The sequence below is a fragment of the Schistocerca gregaria genome, chromosome 5 (assembly GCF_023897955.1).
Source record: "Schistocerca gregaria isolate iqSchGreg1 chromosome 5, iqSchGreg1.2, whole genome shotgun sequence".
Lineage (NCBI taxonomy): Eukaryota > Metazoa > Arthropoda > Insecta > Orthoptera > Acrididae > Schistocerca > Schistocerca gregaria.
The window spans coordinates 344,878,130-344,893,108 of NC_064924.1; the positions used below are offsets into that span (position 1 = coordinate 344,878,130).

General features: G+C 42.3%; 1 long non-coding RNA gene across 1 annotated transcript in view; it reads right to left on the minus strand.

Annotated features, from left to right (window-relative positions):
- Positions 1-14,309, minus strand: part of LOC126272740 (uncharacterized) — a 56,101-nt gene extending 41,792 nt beyond the window's left edge. Inside the window, exon 1 of the long non-coding RNA XR_007549257.1 lies at positions 14,023-14,309. This is a non-coding gene — a long non-coding RNA (uncharacterized LOC126272740). The remainder of the gene's footprint in view (positions 1-14,022) is intronic.
- Positions 14,310-14,979: the final 670 nt, after the last annotated feature.

The window sequence follows — 14,979 nt, forward strand, 5'->3', positions numbered from 1 at the left end:
AGAAAAAGAATCTTAATAGATGCTTAACTTTCTCAAGTCTTTACAAAAACACTGCACTAATCCACAGTTCCTAGATTACTGTCAAGATTATAAAGAAAGAGATACAGGAGTATGCTGCTTGATCCAAAATATTCATTCAACAACAAAATAATATACAATGCTGAAAATAAAAGTAAAGTAGGATGGGATGTCATAAAACATGAAACTGAAAGAGGCAGACATAATTATCACACCATACAAATCAAAGTTCACATGGATTAACAGGAAATCTTCAGTAACTGAAAAATTTTGTAAATAACTATTCCCCTTACATTGTGAAGAAGTTGCAACAAAACCTCACTAAAACACTTGCAGCACCCACAATGACACACAGCAAGTACAATGATGTGTCGCACAACAGAACTTGGAGTGAGGAAGACAATACAGAAATTAAAAAATTAGAAGTTAGCAGACACAGATGATATTCAAGCCTCTGTTCTGATGCTTTACATAGAGAGCATACAGACCCCATTAAACCCCATCAACAGACATAATAAACAATTCCTTTAGTTCAGGTATCTACAGTACCTGAAACATGCAACTACTGTCCCTGTACTAAAGTAAGTTAATGTGGAAAGTACTACTGTCTTGCATTCTTAAAAATAACTGAATCAATCATGAAAGGTAGACTAATGAGTTACAGGACTAAGCAGACTAATTAGTTACAGGAATAAATACCACCTTTTTAATAAAGCACAGCTTGGTTTCCGAAGTGAATGAAATACAAAACTGGTCGTTCACAAAAGTGGTTCTTGAAGCTCTTGGCAAAGATGACTGTGTTGCAGGCATGTTCTCGAACTTGAACAAGGCATTTGACACTGCTGACCATAAAACACCACTAAACAAGCAGGAAGCACCACAATAAGTAGCAAACAAGTGGGTACAGTTTTACCTGTTTTATTTGTTGTTTTATTTTGTTTTAGGATGCAAAAACAACTAAATGTTAAGCCCAATCGATGGAAGGAAAGAGAGCTAAGAATAAGGGTTTCTTCTTGGAGAAAGATCTACAAAATATACCATACAGGCAAGAGATGTTCCAAACAAAATGTCTTTCACCATATTACTATGACTGATAAAATGTAAAATGCAGTTAACAGCCAGTGTGTCATTTGCTAAAATGGCAGATAACTTGGCCGGCAGACACTCATTAGAATGTAAGTGGTTAAAAAATGGGTGTTCAGTCAGGAAATGGAGAACCATCAAAAGTTGATGACAATGAGCACAAAGTGGTTGGGGATCACCACTTAACAAATGGTGACAGCTAAAAAGACAGTGCCCAATATGCAACCTAGCTAAAATGACCTCCTCATGACTGTTGCACTAAGGGATGGATTGCGTACAGCACACAGAGGCTCTGAAGGGCGCTGAGAAAGTCGGAGCAAGTGACACAATTGAAAAGCCTGTGTCGCCAAATGTACTGCATAGCCTGATACAGGGCAAAGAGCTCTGCTGTAAATACTGAGCAGTGTTCCAGAAGCCAATACCAAAAATCACTGGTGCCAATGACGAAGGCTCAACCAGCATAACGGTCAGTCTGAAAGCCATCCCTGTATACAAAGGTACTATCGCTAAATTCAGAGCAAAGCTCAAGAAATTTACGGTGATAGATCAAATCTGGAGTAGGAGGCAAATGAAGTCCAAGATGAACACAGGTCGCTGAGCAAAGCCAAGCTGGTGAAGGGTTCACACCCATCAGGAAGGGGCAGGTAGCATCAAGTTAAGCTGCAGAAGCAATAGATGAAAGCGAACTCCAGAAGGGAAGAGACAAGAGGGACACACCCCATACTGGTTGTCAAAGGAGTCTTTGAAGAAGGAAGCATATGATGGGTGGCCAGGCGTGGCAGACAAACAGCACGTGTTTCTGCTGTGTAGAACATTATGCTGGTATGTCAGCGGTAGCTTGGCACCTTCTACATAGAGACTTTCAACCAGGCTAGTCTAAAGGGCACCAGTGGCCTAAAGTATTCCATGATGGTGGATTGAATTCAGATAGTGTAAGGTGGATGGGCGTACAGATGCATAAACAAAACACCCATAGTCTATTTTCGAACAGACAAGGCATCAGTACAAATGGAGGAGGAGGATGGTCCAATCCACTCCCCAGGAAGTAACGCTTATGACATGTAGGACACTGAAGGACTATGTATAGTGAGCAGCCATGTAAGACATAGGAGAACCAAGGAAGGTTCCTATCAAGCACGAGTCCCAGAAATTTTGTAGTTTCAGTGAACAGAAGAGAAAGAGGCCCAAGATGCAAGGATGGTGGAAGAAACCCACTGCACCACAAGAAATTCATAAAAACAGCTTAGTCAGTGGAAAAGTGAAAGCCATTGTTGATACTCCATGAGTAAAGATGATCGAGACATTGCTGAAGACGCCGTTCAAGGAGACAAGTCCACAGAGAACTGCAATAGATCACAAAATTGTCTACAAAAGCAGAGCCACAGATGTCTGGCAGGAGACAGGAAGTAATACATTTGAATGCTACAGCAAAGAGAATGATGCTCAGGATGGAGCCCTGACGCACCCTGTTTCCCTGGATAAAGGTGTCTGATGAGGCACAACCCACATGTATGTTGAAAACTTTGTCTTAAAAATTCCTGAAGGAAATGAGGCAGCCAGCCTTGGAAGCTCCATGTGTAGAGAGTATGGAAAACATCAGCCCACCAGCAGGTGTGGTATACTTTCTCCAAATCAAAAAACAGGACCAAAGTCTGGTATTTCCACAGAAAACTGTTTACAACATGGGTTGACAAAGTGACAAGATGGGCAACTGCAGAACAGCGTGCTCAAAATCCACATTGTGCAAGGGTTAGTAAATTGCGAGACTCAAGCCACCATACCAGCCTGACATGAATTGTATGTTCCATCACCCTGCAAGCACAGCTGATGAGAGAAATTGGGCAGTAGCTAGAAGGAAGGTGTTTGTCCTTACCACGCTTAGGTATGGGTATGACAGTGGCTTCACAGCAATGTCTGGGAAATGTGCCTTCTGGCCAGATGCGATTGTACTTATGAAGGAGAAAGTGCTTGCCCACAAGAGAAAGGTGCTGCAGCGTCTGAATGTGAACATCGGCTGGCCCTGCGGTGGAAGATCAGGATGAAGTATCTAACTCCCTCAGAGTAAAATTGGCATTTTATCACTCATGATTCTGAGAGGAGAAGGGTATCACCCAAGGCTCCTCCACCCATGTTTGATGAAGGAAGGCAGGGTTATAGTGGATGGAGCTCAAAATCTCTGCAAAATAGCAGCCTAAGGTGTTGGAGATAGCAATGGTGTCCACAGTAACATCATCTGCTATGGTCAGGCTGGAAACTGGAGAATGGACCTTGGGCCCAGAGAGCTATCAGAGGTTGGCCCACACAACAGAAGAGGAAGTGGAACTGTTAGAAGAACTAGTGAATGAAATTCAGCTAGCTTTTTTGCTATCCCGAATAATACAATGACACCGTGCAACTGTTTATAGGCCTCATGAATTCAGTTCACCATCACAAGGTGATACTGAAAAACACAGAGAGCACATCTCTGCATGTGAATTGTGTCACGGCACACCTCAATCCAGCAAGGAACTGGGACACAGCGCAGTAAAAATGAAGTGCAAGGAATGGAATGTTCTGCAGCAGTAAGAGTAACATGTGTAAGGTATTCTACCTGTTCATCACAATTGGGGAAATGTTTGTCGAAGGTTGCCAGGGAGGAGAAAAGCCTCCAGTCAGCCTAAGAAAGCTGCCAGATGGGGTAGGAGTCAGCAAAAAGAGAGCACACGTGAAGTGGTTGCTCAAGTACATGTCAGAGAGAATGGACCACTCGAGACAACGGGCAAGCTCGGCAGCACAGAAAGAGATGTCCACATGGAGTCTGTAGGAAATGTGGGGGCATCAGAGTTGAAGCAGATGAAGTTGAGTTGATGGAGAAGGTCAGCCATGAGGGCACCTCTCGGACAGGTTCTGGAAGAGCCCCAAAGGGGATGGCTTACATTCAAGTCAGTGGGCAGCAAAAAGTGGTGAGGGAGTTCACCAACATTCTAGAGGAAGCCTACCAATGGTGACGCCAAGTTACGTAGGGAAATAGACATTACAAAGAGAAAAGGTAAAGCGAGGAAGGAAAATGGAGACTATGACAGTTTGCAGATGGGTATTCAGTGAGATAGTTTGACTATGAATGTCACCCGGATAAGCAGAATGACTCCCCATGAGATGGAGTGCCATATCAGGGGGAAGGTCAAAGCAGACTGGAAAGAAATGCGACAGATCAAAGCAGTTGTGAGGACGCAATTTTGTTTCTTGGAGGCAGAAAACAAGTGGATGCTGTGATTTCGAGAGCAGTTGGTTACAAGGCCCTGAACAATCTATTTGAGGAGAGTCATGGGGGGGGAGGGGGAAACAGGAGGAGGAGACAAAATGAAGGGTTACACCTCGGCAACTGCTGAGTGCCAGCCTTCAAAGACTCACTTCTACATGGCGCAGAGGCTGGAGGATCCTGTTCCTTGACACTGACAGAGTCATCAGCATTCTCTCTGGTCGGCCTGCAGACTCCAGAGCACAAAAATGGTTGGTGATGCGCACCCGCGAGATGGAGGTTAACCAGGTGACGCTGTTGCGCAGTGACACCGTTAATGAGGATCTTTGAGTCGGCGAAGGAGAAGACTGTTGGTCTTTGCTTGACTTTTTAGAACCTTTGCGACTGGGAGATGAAGACTCAGATGTTTATTGGCTGGAGTGACGTAAGAAGTCTTGCGTGAGTGTTCCTTTTGTCCTTTACAACCTGCCGGTTGAGAAGCATGAGACTTCACTGCCAGAGGTGAAGATTTTGTGGCTAGGTGCACAGTTATAAGAGGAGACAGAGATGCTAGCATGATACTGGGCGATTTGATAACTGAAGTGCTGAAGTTGAGGTAGCGTGTCTGCATGACCATGTCCTTCATGGAGTGAAGCATAGCACTGATAGTACTGTAAGTGCCAGATGGTAAAACACAGGGCTTTCGACTGTCCAACAATTTGCGAGCAGCAGGGTACAGTACTTTTCCTTCATTCAGATTTCCTGGACACCCCATTCACTGAGATGCATAGGACATTCTCGGGATGTGGCGTCATGGTCTCCATTACAATTGATACAGCAGGGAGAGGGAGACAGGCAATTGTGAGCATCCCTACCACAAGCACATTTGTCGGTGTTTTTACACAACATGTGAGTGTGGCTGTAATGCTGACACTGGCAGCAATGCATTGGGTTTGCAATGTATGATAGGACTGTGATAACTTCATAGATGGCTTTGATCTTCAATGGAAGCACTACTCAAACAAAAGGGAGTACAAGAGTGCACATAGAAGCTAAAGTGGCACAAATCTTTTTCATTACCCAATGCACTGCAGTGACACCCTGATCAGAGATATAAGTTTCGATTTCTCCCTCAGTCCAAACATCAAGCAGCTGAGTGTAAATAACACCACGCAAAGAATTCAGTGTTTGATGGGCCTAACATAAACAGGATAGCCATGGAGCACAGAAGCTGTATACAGCTGCTGGGGCTGAAAAGCAAGTCCCATTAAATAGACGAGAACAAGGTTTCACAGGGCCAGCAACTGCATCAGCAGCTTTCTGAATAATCAATAGATTAACCATAGCAAAGGGCTGACCATCTTCAGTACATGATACCATGAAGAACTGAGGTGCGACTAGGAAATTTTTTGAATCCTTAGCCTCATTCCATTTATGTTTAGTAGACAGACACTGAGATGAAGGTGAGTGGCTCATTGCGAAAAAAATCCCCCATAATTGTCAGTGTCTCCAATGGCATGCACCTTCCAACTGGAGGCCCCTTGGAGGGGGCTCGCCCACCTTAGGTGACTGTTCACACCTCCCAAACTTCTGACAGAGTGGCCAATCAGCAATTTGGGACGGTCACAGCTCAGACAGTTACCCCTCTCTGGGCCTGGCCTGTACCAGGGGGTACATGAGGAGCCTATTTGTCAACCCAGGTCTGGGAATCACACATTACCCAGTCACCTGTTATGCCTTCAGGAGTGCACAGGTAGTAAGACGAAATGTAGAGGAACCTCAAATGGCAAGGGTATGAGATGGAGACGAAAGAAGAAAAGAAATGATAGATGAGGGACTGTTCTGATGTTAGGCTATTAAAACCTCAGAACACATTCTCAAGGAATATCCCCGACAAAGTACCCAAAGGAGGGGAAAAAAGGTAGCAGAAGGATAGACATGCAGCATGGAAAGGGAAGAGGTGCTGCGAACACGTAGTATCCAAGCTCGAACTCACCAGAGTGGTGACCCTCCTGGGGGTGCCAGTCTTACCTGGAAAACAGGATGCAAAAGGTGAAGATGGTTCATACATTCACTGGTGATACATACTTAGGAAAACAATCATCAGACAAGAAACATACAACACAGGTGTCCCTCAGGATAGCGTATTGGGTCCATTCTGCTCTTAATTTACATCAATGACTTTCTACATGGCGTAGGACATGGGAGAAAAAGATCTCTTTGCTGAAGTGAGCAACTTTAAAGTACTGATAAAACCGTAAGTCCTATTAAAGATGGGCAGTATGTTATGTATTAACAATGCACATCATTAAAACAAACAGCAGGTACTTCAACACAAAAAGGCAGAAACAACTCTGTCACATTAAGGATAGATGATAAACCAGTTGCCCTCCTAACAAACTTAAAGTTTTTGGGGATGAATACTGACTGTCACTTAACATGGAATGAACACAGATACACTTCTGGAAATGGAAAAAAGAACACATTGACACCAGTGTGTCAGACCCACCATACTTGCTCCGGACACTGCGAGAGGGCTGTACAAGCAATGATCACACGCACGGCACAGCGGACACACCAGAAACCGCGGTGTTGGCAGTCGAATGGCGCTAGCTGCACAGAATTTGTGCACCGCCGCTGTCAGTGTCAGCCAGTTTGCCGTCGCATATGGAGCTCCATCACAGTCTTTAACACTGGTAGCATGCCGTGACAGCGTGGACGTGAACTGTATGTGCAATTGACGGACTTTGAGCGAGGGCGTATAGTGGGCATGCGGGAGGCCAGGTGGACGTACCGCCGAACTGCTCAACACGTGGGGTGTGAGGTCTCCACAGTACATCGATGTTGTCGCCAGTGGCCGGCGGAAGGTGCACGTGCCCGTCGAACTGGGACCGGACCGCAGCGACGCATGGATGCACGCCAAGACCGTAGGATCCTACGCAGTGCCGTAGGGGATCGCACCGCCACTTCCGAGCAAATTAGGGACACTGTTGCTCCTGGGGTATCGGCGAGGACCATTCGCAACCGTCTCCATGAAGCTGGGCTACGGTCCCGCACACCGTTAGGCCGTCTTCCGCTCACGCCCCAACATCGTGCAGCCCGCCTCCAGTGGTGTCGCGCCAGGCGTGAATGGAGGGACGAATGGAGACGTGTCGTCTTCGGCGATGAGAGTCGCTTCTGCCTTGGTGACAATGATGGTCGTATGCGTGTTTGGCGCCGTGCAGGTGTGTGCCACAATCAGGACTGCATACGACCGAGGCACACGGGGCCAACACCCGGCATCATGGTGTGGAGAGCGATCTCCTACACTGGCCGTACACCTCTGGTGATCGTCGAGGGGACACTGAATAGTGCACGGTACATCCAAACCATCATCGAACCCATCATTCTACCATTCCTAGACCGGCAAGGGAACTTGCTGTTCCAACAGGACAATGCACGTCTGCATGTATCCCGTGCCACCCAACGTGCTCTAGAAGGTGTAAGTCAACTACCCTGGCCAGCAAGATCTGCGGATCTGTCCCCGATTGAGCATGTTTGGGACTGGATGAAGCGTCGTCTCACGCGGTCTGCATGTCCAGCATGAACGCTGGTCCAACTGAGGCGCCAGGTGGAAATGGCATGGCAAGCCGTTCCACAGGACTACATCCAGCATCTCTACGATCATCTCCATGGGAGAATAGCAGCCTGCATTGCTGCGAAATGTGGATATACACTGTACTAGTGCCGACATTGTGCATGCTCTGTTGCCTGTGTCTATGTGCCTGTGGTTCTGTCAGTGTGATCATGTGATGTCTCTGACCCCAGGAATGTGTCAATAAAGTTTCCCCTTCCTGGGACAATGAATTCTCGGTGTTCTTATTTCAATCTCCAGGAGTGTATATTGAATAAAGAATTTCATCAACATGTTTCACTCTTATAGGCCTAGTTCCAAGCAGCTACAAAAAATAAAAATTTTTAGAATGCAGAAAAGGGCTGCATGAATAATAACTAGAAGTACTAGTTGGGCATATTGTAAAGAACTGTTTCTCTGCTGCACCAAGTGAGTACATCTGACAATCTCTTGTCGATATGAGGGAAATATTAGTAAGTATTTGACTAATAGTTATATACATAATCAGGAAACAGATGTCAGTTCAGAGTGCTATATACCTAGGAAAAAGCAAACAAAAAATGCAAGAGCATTTTTGTGTGGGAATAAAACAGTACAATAAATTGTCCAAAGAGATGAAAAACATAACACAACTAAAGATTATTTGGAGGGCTCAGAGTATTGGTTAATAATGAAAGGGGATAAATTGAACACCTTGTCCTATTACAGCACATGATCATGATGTAATGCTTTTACAAGAATATCATACATCAAGATCTACAGTGCATAATAGCAACATCTCGTCATCGTCATTCCCCTGAGTTCAACACCTCACTTAACACGGGAGGGGGGGGGGTGGTGGGGGGTGGATGCAGACTCATCTTTTCAGGTGGACAGACGGGAGGACATTAAGACACGCACGAGACATATTTACATTTTTACGGCCCTGGAGTTAGTTTCCTGAACAGTCCGGACTTAGTGCAAAGGGCATAGCAGCATTTCTTGGTCTAGCAGTTGCCAGCAGGCATTCACAGTGTGTGAAGTGATGCAGTGCAAAACTACACATTTATTATATCTGACATAAATTTTGTATGATCAGGAGGACATTATACATATCTCATCCTTTGTAGCTCTTAGAGTGCATGTACTTCTTTCTGCCAACATTCTGGTAAATGATTGTATCTGCATGTATCTTCATAACATCAATCTTCTATGCTTCAGCATAGTCGAGAGTATCAAGAGTTTTCCAAGTAAAAACAGACAGTTTGTAAAACTATTAAATGTGACACATGGAAAAACATTGTGCATTTGCTGCATACCTTGAATATGGAAATTTACAAAAGCATGAAGAATTCCTCTGCTCTCTGCTTCCTTTCTCAGGTGAATTTACAAGCTTGTATCAATGGAATAATGACGAAACAGGAAGAGTAGTTAAAGTGGTACACCAAGATGCTACAGATGGTGTTTTCAGAATGTTGGAAAATAAATCACCAAAGTTTCTTATCCACAATTACATCAAAATAAGCAAAGTTCTTTCTTTGAAATGACAAAATCTCAAAATCTTTCAGATAGCACTCGTGTTCTCCAGATTGAGGAGTTTTACTACTGATCATCAGAATGAGGTGCAAAGCACACACTAGAGTAATGAACAAATCGTCATTTACACAGCAGTAGCTTACACACTTACTGATCTCAACTACGACAACCCTAATAAGTATGAAACAAGTAAAATCTACAGGTGCAGATGGGCTTTCAGTTAAAAGTACTCCTAAGTCAAAAGAAGTGCAGCTGCATGTACTCAGTGATGGCTTGCCTCAAGGCTCTATTCTAGCTCCAGCATTATTAATTTCCTACACAGCAGACTTGCCAAACTTGACCTGGCAGAAATCCCTGTACACAGATGGCCTTGCAATTTCATAACAGCTCTTCCTGAATGTGAAGAATGCCTGACAAACAACCTCTCTGAATTTCATGAATATTTCAAGACATGGCAATTAGTAGAAGCATTCAGTCATTGGATTAGGTGCGTGAAAACTTTGGTAGCTTGTATGTGGTGGGTGGTGTATGTATATATGGATAATCCAGCTTGTTAAAACATTTGTCAGAAAGCTACTAAAGTTTTCATTTTGTTGTGTGTGTCTGTCAATGACTCACTGCTATTGTTATTTGGTAAGTTGTCTCTTTCACTCCTGAATTATTTCCATTCTGTCAGAACTGTCCTTACCATATTATGACATGGCAACTTAGACCTAATGTTACTAAAAGAGAAGTATGACTCTTCCACCTTTCTAACCTTGTAGCATCAGCAAAGACCAGCCCATGTTTTGACCAAAATACCTTGGTGTCACATTAGAGAGATCAGTGACATACCATAAACACACTTCAAACACAGCTAGAAAGGCACAGACATGAGTGAAACTGGGAGGAAGCTGACATGTGGCATTTGGGAAGCAAATACATCACTCTTCTGTGGAGTATTTCTTGCATTGGCATACTCTGCAGTGAAATATTATGCACCAGTTTGGGTCCGCAACACTCATGTGAAGGAAGCTGATGTTCATTCGATTGGAGCTACAAGGATCACTAATGTCACATTCAGATCTATATTGACATGCCTGCTACCACTTTATCACTTATCTGTCCAGCTCACCTTCATCATAGGGTGGCTCTCTACAACCTTCGCCAGTAAGTTTCTAAACATGAATCAACTCCACTTCATGAAGATTTACTTCTGCTGCCTAGGAAGTGCCTCAAAATCAGAAGACCATTGCATGAAGTAGTTCAAATACTCTCCATTGTGTGGGTTCATCTGAGACACTGAATGGAAATGTGAGTGGCAAGCCACAAAAACCCACAACTGTGAACAACCCAACAGTTAAAGTTCCAGAATTTCATCATCCCAGGGAGTTGTAGGTACAGTTTAATAAATTCAGGAGTGGAGAAGGTATTTACAAATACAACATTTAGAAGTGGAGCTTTTGTACCTACAGTATAGGTGGCTATGGCAATATTTAAACACTGAGACACACAGTAAATGGGTGTCCTACAAGACATTTTCCTGGTAGTATAAATAAGCATCCGACTAGGTGCGCCACTGGATTGAGTCTTCCGACTTTCATGTTGTCGTCTGGGCCACTGAATGATAAATATAGTGTAAATAATTGCAACAGTATTTTTGGTTAAATATGTGGTACAATTTTTGGTATTGTAATTGATGAATATGGTAATAATAATAATATGCTATTATATTTGATTATCTGCAACATGACAATCTAGCTGTTCATGTTTTTAATCAGTTGATACTTCAGAACCTAAAAATTAAATTTTCTGATCTCAAAGTAGCAGAAATATTCTCTAGCGGAGCTACTCAACATTTCCAACAGCACTGCATATTAGCCAATACAACTTTCTGCAAATAAGATTGTGGTCTTGAGTTAAATTGACTTTTTTATTTTTTATTTATTTATTTATTAAAGAGCTGTTGATGATGTTAGAATAATGTTGAAGCATCATGTGTGACAAGTGTATGAAAGCTAGACAAACTCTTCTCATTGATTACACATATATTGTACTATATGCAAAAGTTATAAATATGATAAATTTCATTCAACAGAAATTCAAGTAGAATAGGGGGGGGGGGGGGGGGGGGGAACCCATGCTGACCAGTTAAAGTAGCATTTTTTGGGGTCATATCTGATATCTTCCAAACACTAAAGCCCACAATCTCAGCACCATTGAGAAATATACACGTTTAAATAGAAGTGCTGTCTGAAGAATATGGTACCCAGTTCCAGTTTAAATATATGACAGACCAGGAGCGTTCAAGAAGAAACACCCACAAATTCTTTCATTGCCATTTCCAATGATGAAAACTTTTCACTGTCTACAATAGAATTTGAACAAGGACATTCACATAAATTTTTTGACCAAGGTGCTAACAAAGAATGTGAAGAAACTTTTTTAAAAAAATTCTTTAACAGGGTAGGGAATAGAACTGCGTGGTTAGAAAAGGGTGATATTAGTGCATTTGGCATTTCTTAAGTGGTGTGTAATTTACAAGAGCCTACCCTAGATTCTCAGGAAAGGTGAACTTTTACTGATCTGAACTCAAACATTCTAAGTTAAATCTGTTCTCTTTTATCTGAATGTTCTTAGTTTACTCATAAATATGTCACTACGCCACGACTTTAAATTATTAGGCATATAATTTTGGGTAAACGGATGTGTCACACCTGTAACACACAACATTACATCTGTAACATTTAATTGCTTATTTCATATTAGTAGGAAATGTGTATTTAATGTCTGATATATTTTCATAAATGCTGTCCCTTATATTATATGTAAATATTACGAATTTCTCTTTCTTTTCAAGAATCTCACAGATATTACAAGACTTTGAAATACATGTGCATTATCTTCGATTTTCAGAGTACATTGGTAATACCACTTCTTTTTTTTTTTTTTAAATGGCATATAAGCACAGCTAGCTTACTAAAAATTGTGGTCTATCAATAAAAAAATAAAAAAAGTAGCTTTTGGGTTTACATGTTAATACTGGGTCATTTCATGAAAAGTGAAAGTGTTGTTACATCTGAAACACTTCCTGTTCCTTTGTTTTTTGGCAGATCAGTACAGCTCGCATCATAAAACCTTTGCTGTATAAAGTGTATTATTCAGGTCGATCTGCTTTATATTTTAATGTTAAAACTTCAGTGGAAACTACACATGTTACGCACATAACAATGCTTCACTTTCAATTGCACAAATGTTACATCTGTAACAATGGAACCACTCTGTGTCACAGGCTTATAAAAATGGCCCAACATAAATCAATCAGTAGATCAAGATTATCCAGTCACATTAATAATTCTGGGACACAACCGAAGTAAAGAGCAAGCTAAAATAAAGACCAAAAGTGCAGCAGAGTAGGAGAGTAACAGAGTGCAGATCCAAAGATCTGTGATTTGATACCCAGTCAGTACTAGCATTTGTACCTTTCCCTTATCATTTCTTTCACCTCTAGCAATGTTTGTTATTGTGAAAAATACTCACTCACATCATGGTTCAGCTAATACACAAAACTATACCCCTCCGATTCACCGCCCCCCCCCCCCCCAAAATAACTGGCTGGGCAAATCAGTAGCAGAAGGCAACGACAGAACTTCCATAAGAGCATGTATAGTAAGGTACTGTGCTGTTCAAACTTCAGGTTGATGACAGCTTTATCTTTTAAGCCAAAATACTAATTTCTGTTCTAAGCTGTTTTCTAATAATCATTCTATAGTGTCTCTTCACAATTTCCAAATTGATACCAAAAGAACAGGTACAGAGATAAGTATTGGTGGAGTCAATATGCGACTAAAGTTGCTTAGTAGAGGGAATGCATCTGGGCTTGCTACAGTTAAATTTTGTTTTCTGTGGAACATTAATGGTATGGCCACTTACTAAAGGCTATCAGCGTAAATAATTAAGAGAACACACTGAACAGTTCCCAATTTTTCTCCTTTACTATTCCACCACTTAGCTGTCTCGCATGCCAAAAATCTATTAATGGGGCCTACATTCTTGTAATTCAAGGGCAGAATATTGCATGTGCCGCCGTAAAGACAAACACTCGCTCTGCCTTACGTGGTGTGCAATCTATTAGTAGAAAAACAGGGTGTTTTGGCAGGTGGTAACGGAAATTGTACGCGGCCGCTACATAGTAAACGAATACCAACAAAAGAACGCAACGATCAACAAAACTGTGGATCGTGGTCGATCTGTTGAAACTTGTAGTATTTCTTCGTAGTGGAACGACCATACATTGTCTGTTATTGTTTCAAATTCTATTTTTGGCAGGCTAATGATTGTGCCCCGTATTACTCGTTTAACGACACAAATCTGAGTGATCAATCTCCACTTAACCTCCCTGTGCAGACAATTCGTTATTACGCTGGTACAAAATTCTGTGGCTCGAAAGACTACAGATTTTGCTGTCAAGGGTAAAAAATTTTGTACTGCGGCAGAGGAAATGACTGTTAATATACCGAAGTATTTTTTATGTACTAGTAATGTAGTTTGCTAAGTAAGCAGTAAACCATTTTTTGCCAGAAGAGTAAATACTTACGTTTCCTTCGTTTGGTTTCGAAGGTTGTTTATAATGTATTTGTACACTACCGGAGGTTCAAAAAATTTTCAGTTTTAGCTAGAGACAGTGCAGAATTGTCGAAACGGAAGATTCCCGCCCTGCGCGTTAACTTTCGTTAAACCCGAGCAAAACAATAGACTATGAAAGAGCCAGGAATATGGCTCAGAGAGATAATCAGCAATCCATACGCATGGTGTTATTCTTAGAAGTTTCACTTTTTTGTATTCTCTGGCTAGAGCTTTGAGAAACTCCGCAGTCATTTTACTCTGTTTATGTTATCGACTAAGTCATTTGACTTTCTGCTCTACTTTGTTTTTTGTTTTAGTTGTTGCCCTTGTCGGTAGGAGTCAGCGCTGTATGCAAGGCTGTTCAGATGTTGTTGTTGTTGTGGTTTTCAGTCCAGACTGGTTTGATGCAGCTCTCCATGCTACTCTATCCTGTGCAAGTTTCTTCATCTCACAGTACCTACTGCAACCTGCATCCTTCTGAATCTGCTTAGTGTATTCATCTCTTGGTCCCCCTCTACGATTTTGACCCTCCACGCTGCCCTCCAATACTAAATTGGTGATCCCTTGATGCCTCAGAACATGTCCTACCAACCGATCCCTTCTTCTAGTCAAGGTGTGCCACAAATTTCTCTTCTCCCTAATTCTATTCAGTACGTCCTCATCAGTTATGTGATCTACCAATCTAATCTTCAGCATTCTTCTATAACACCACATTTCGAAAGCTTCTATTCTCTTCTTGTTCAAACTATTCAGATATAGGCTCATAATTCAAGGCTGTACTTCGCTGAATTCGCTCTTCGTTGTGCACAGGGAGCCAAACGCTGAGACCACACTGCATGATTCAATGCGAAAACGGAAACATTTACTGCATCACCTCGTTGTTGCGATGAACCTTCCAGGAATTTTGTTCTTGATTTCGTATGGGTAC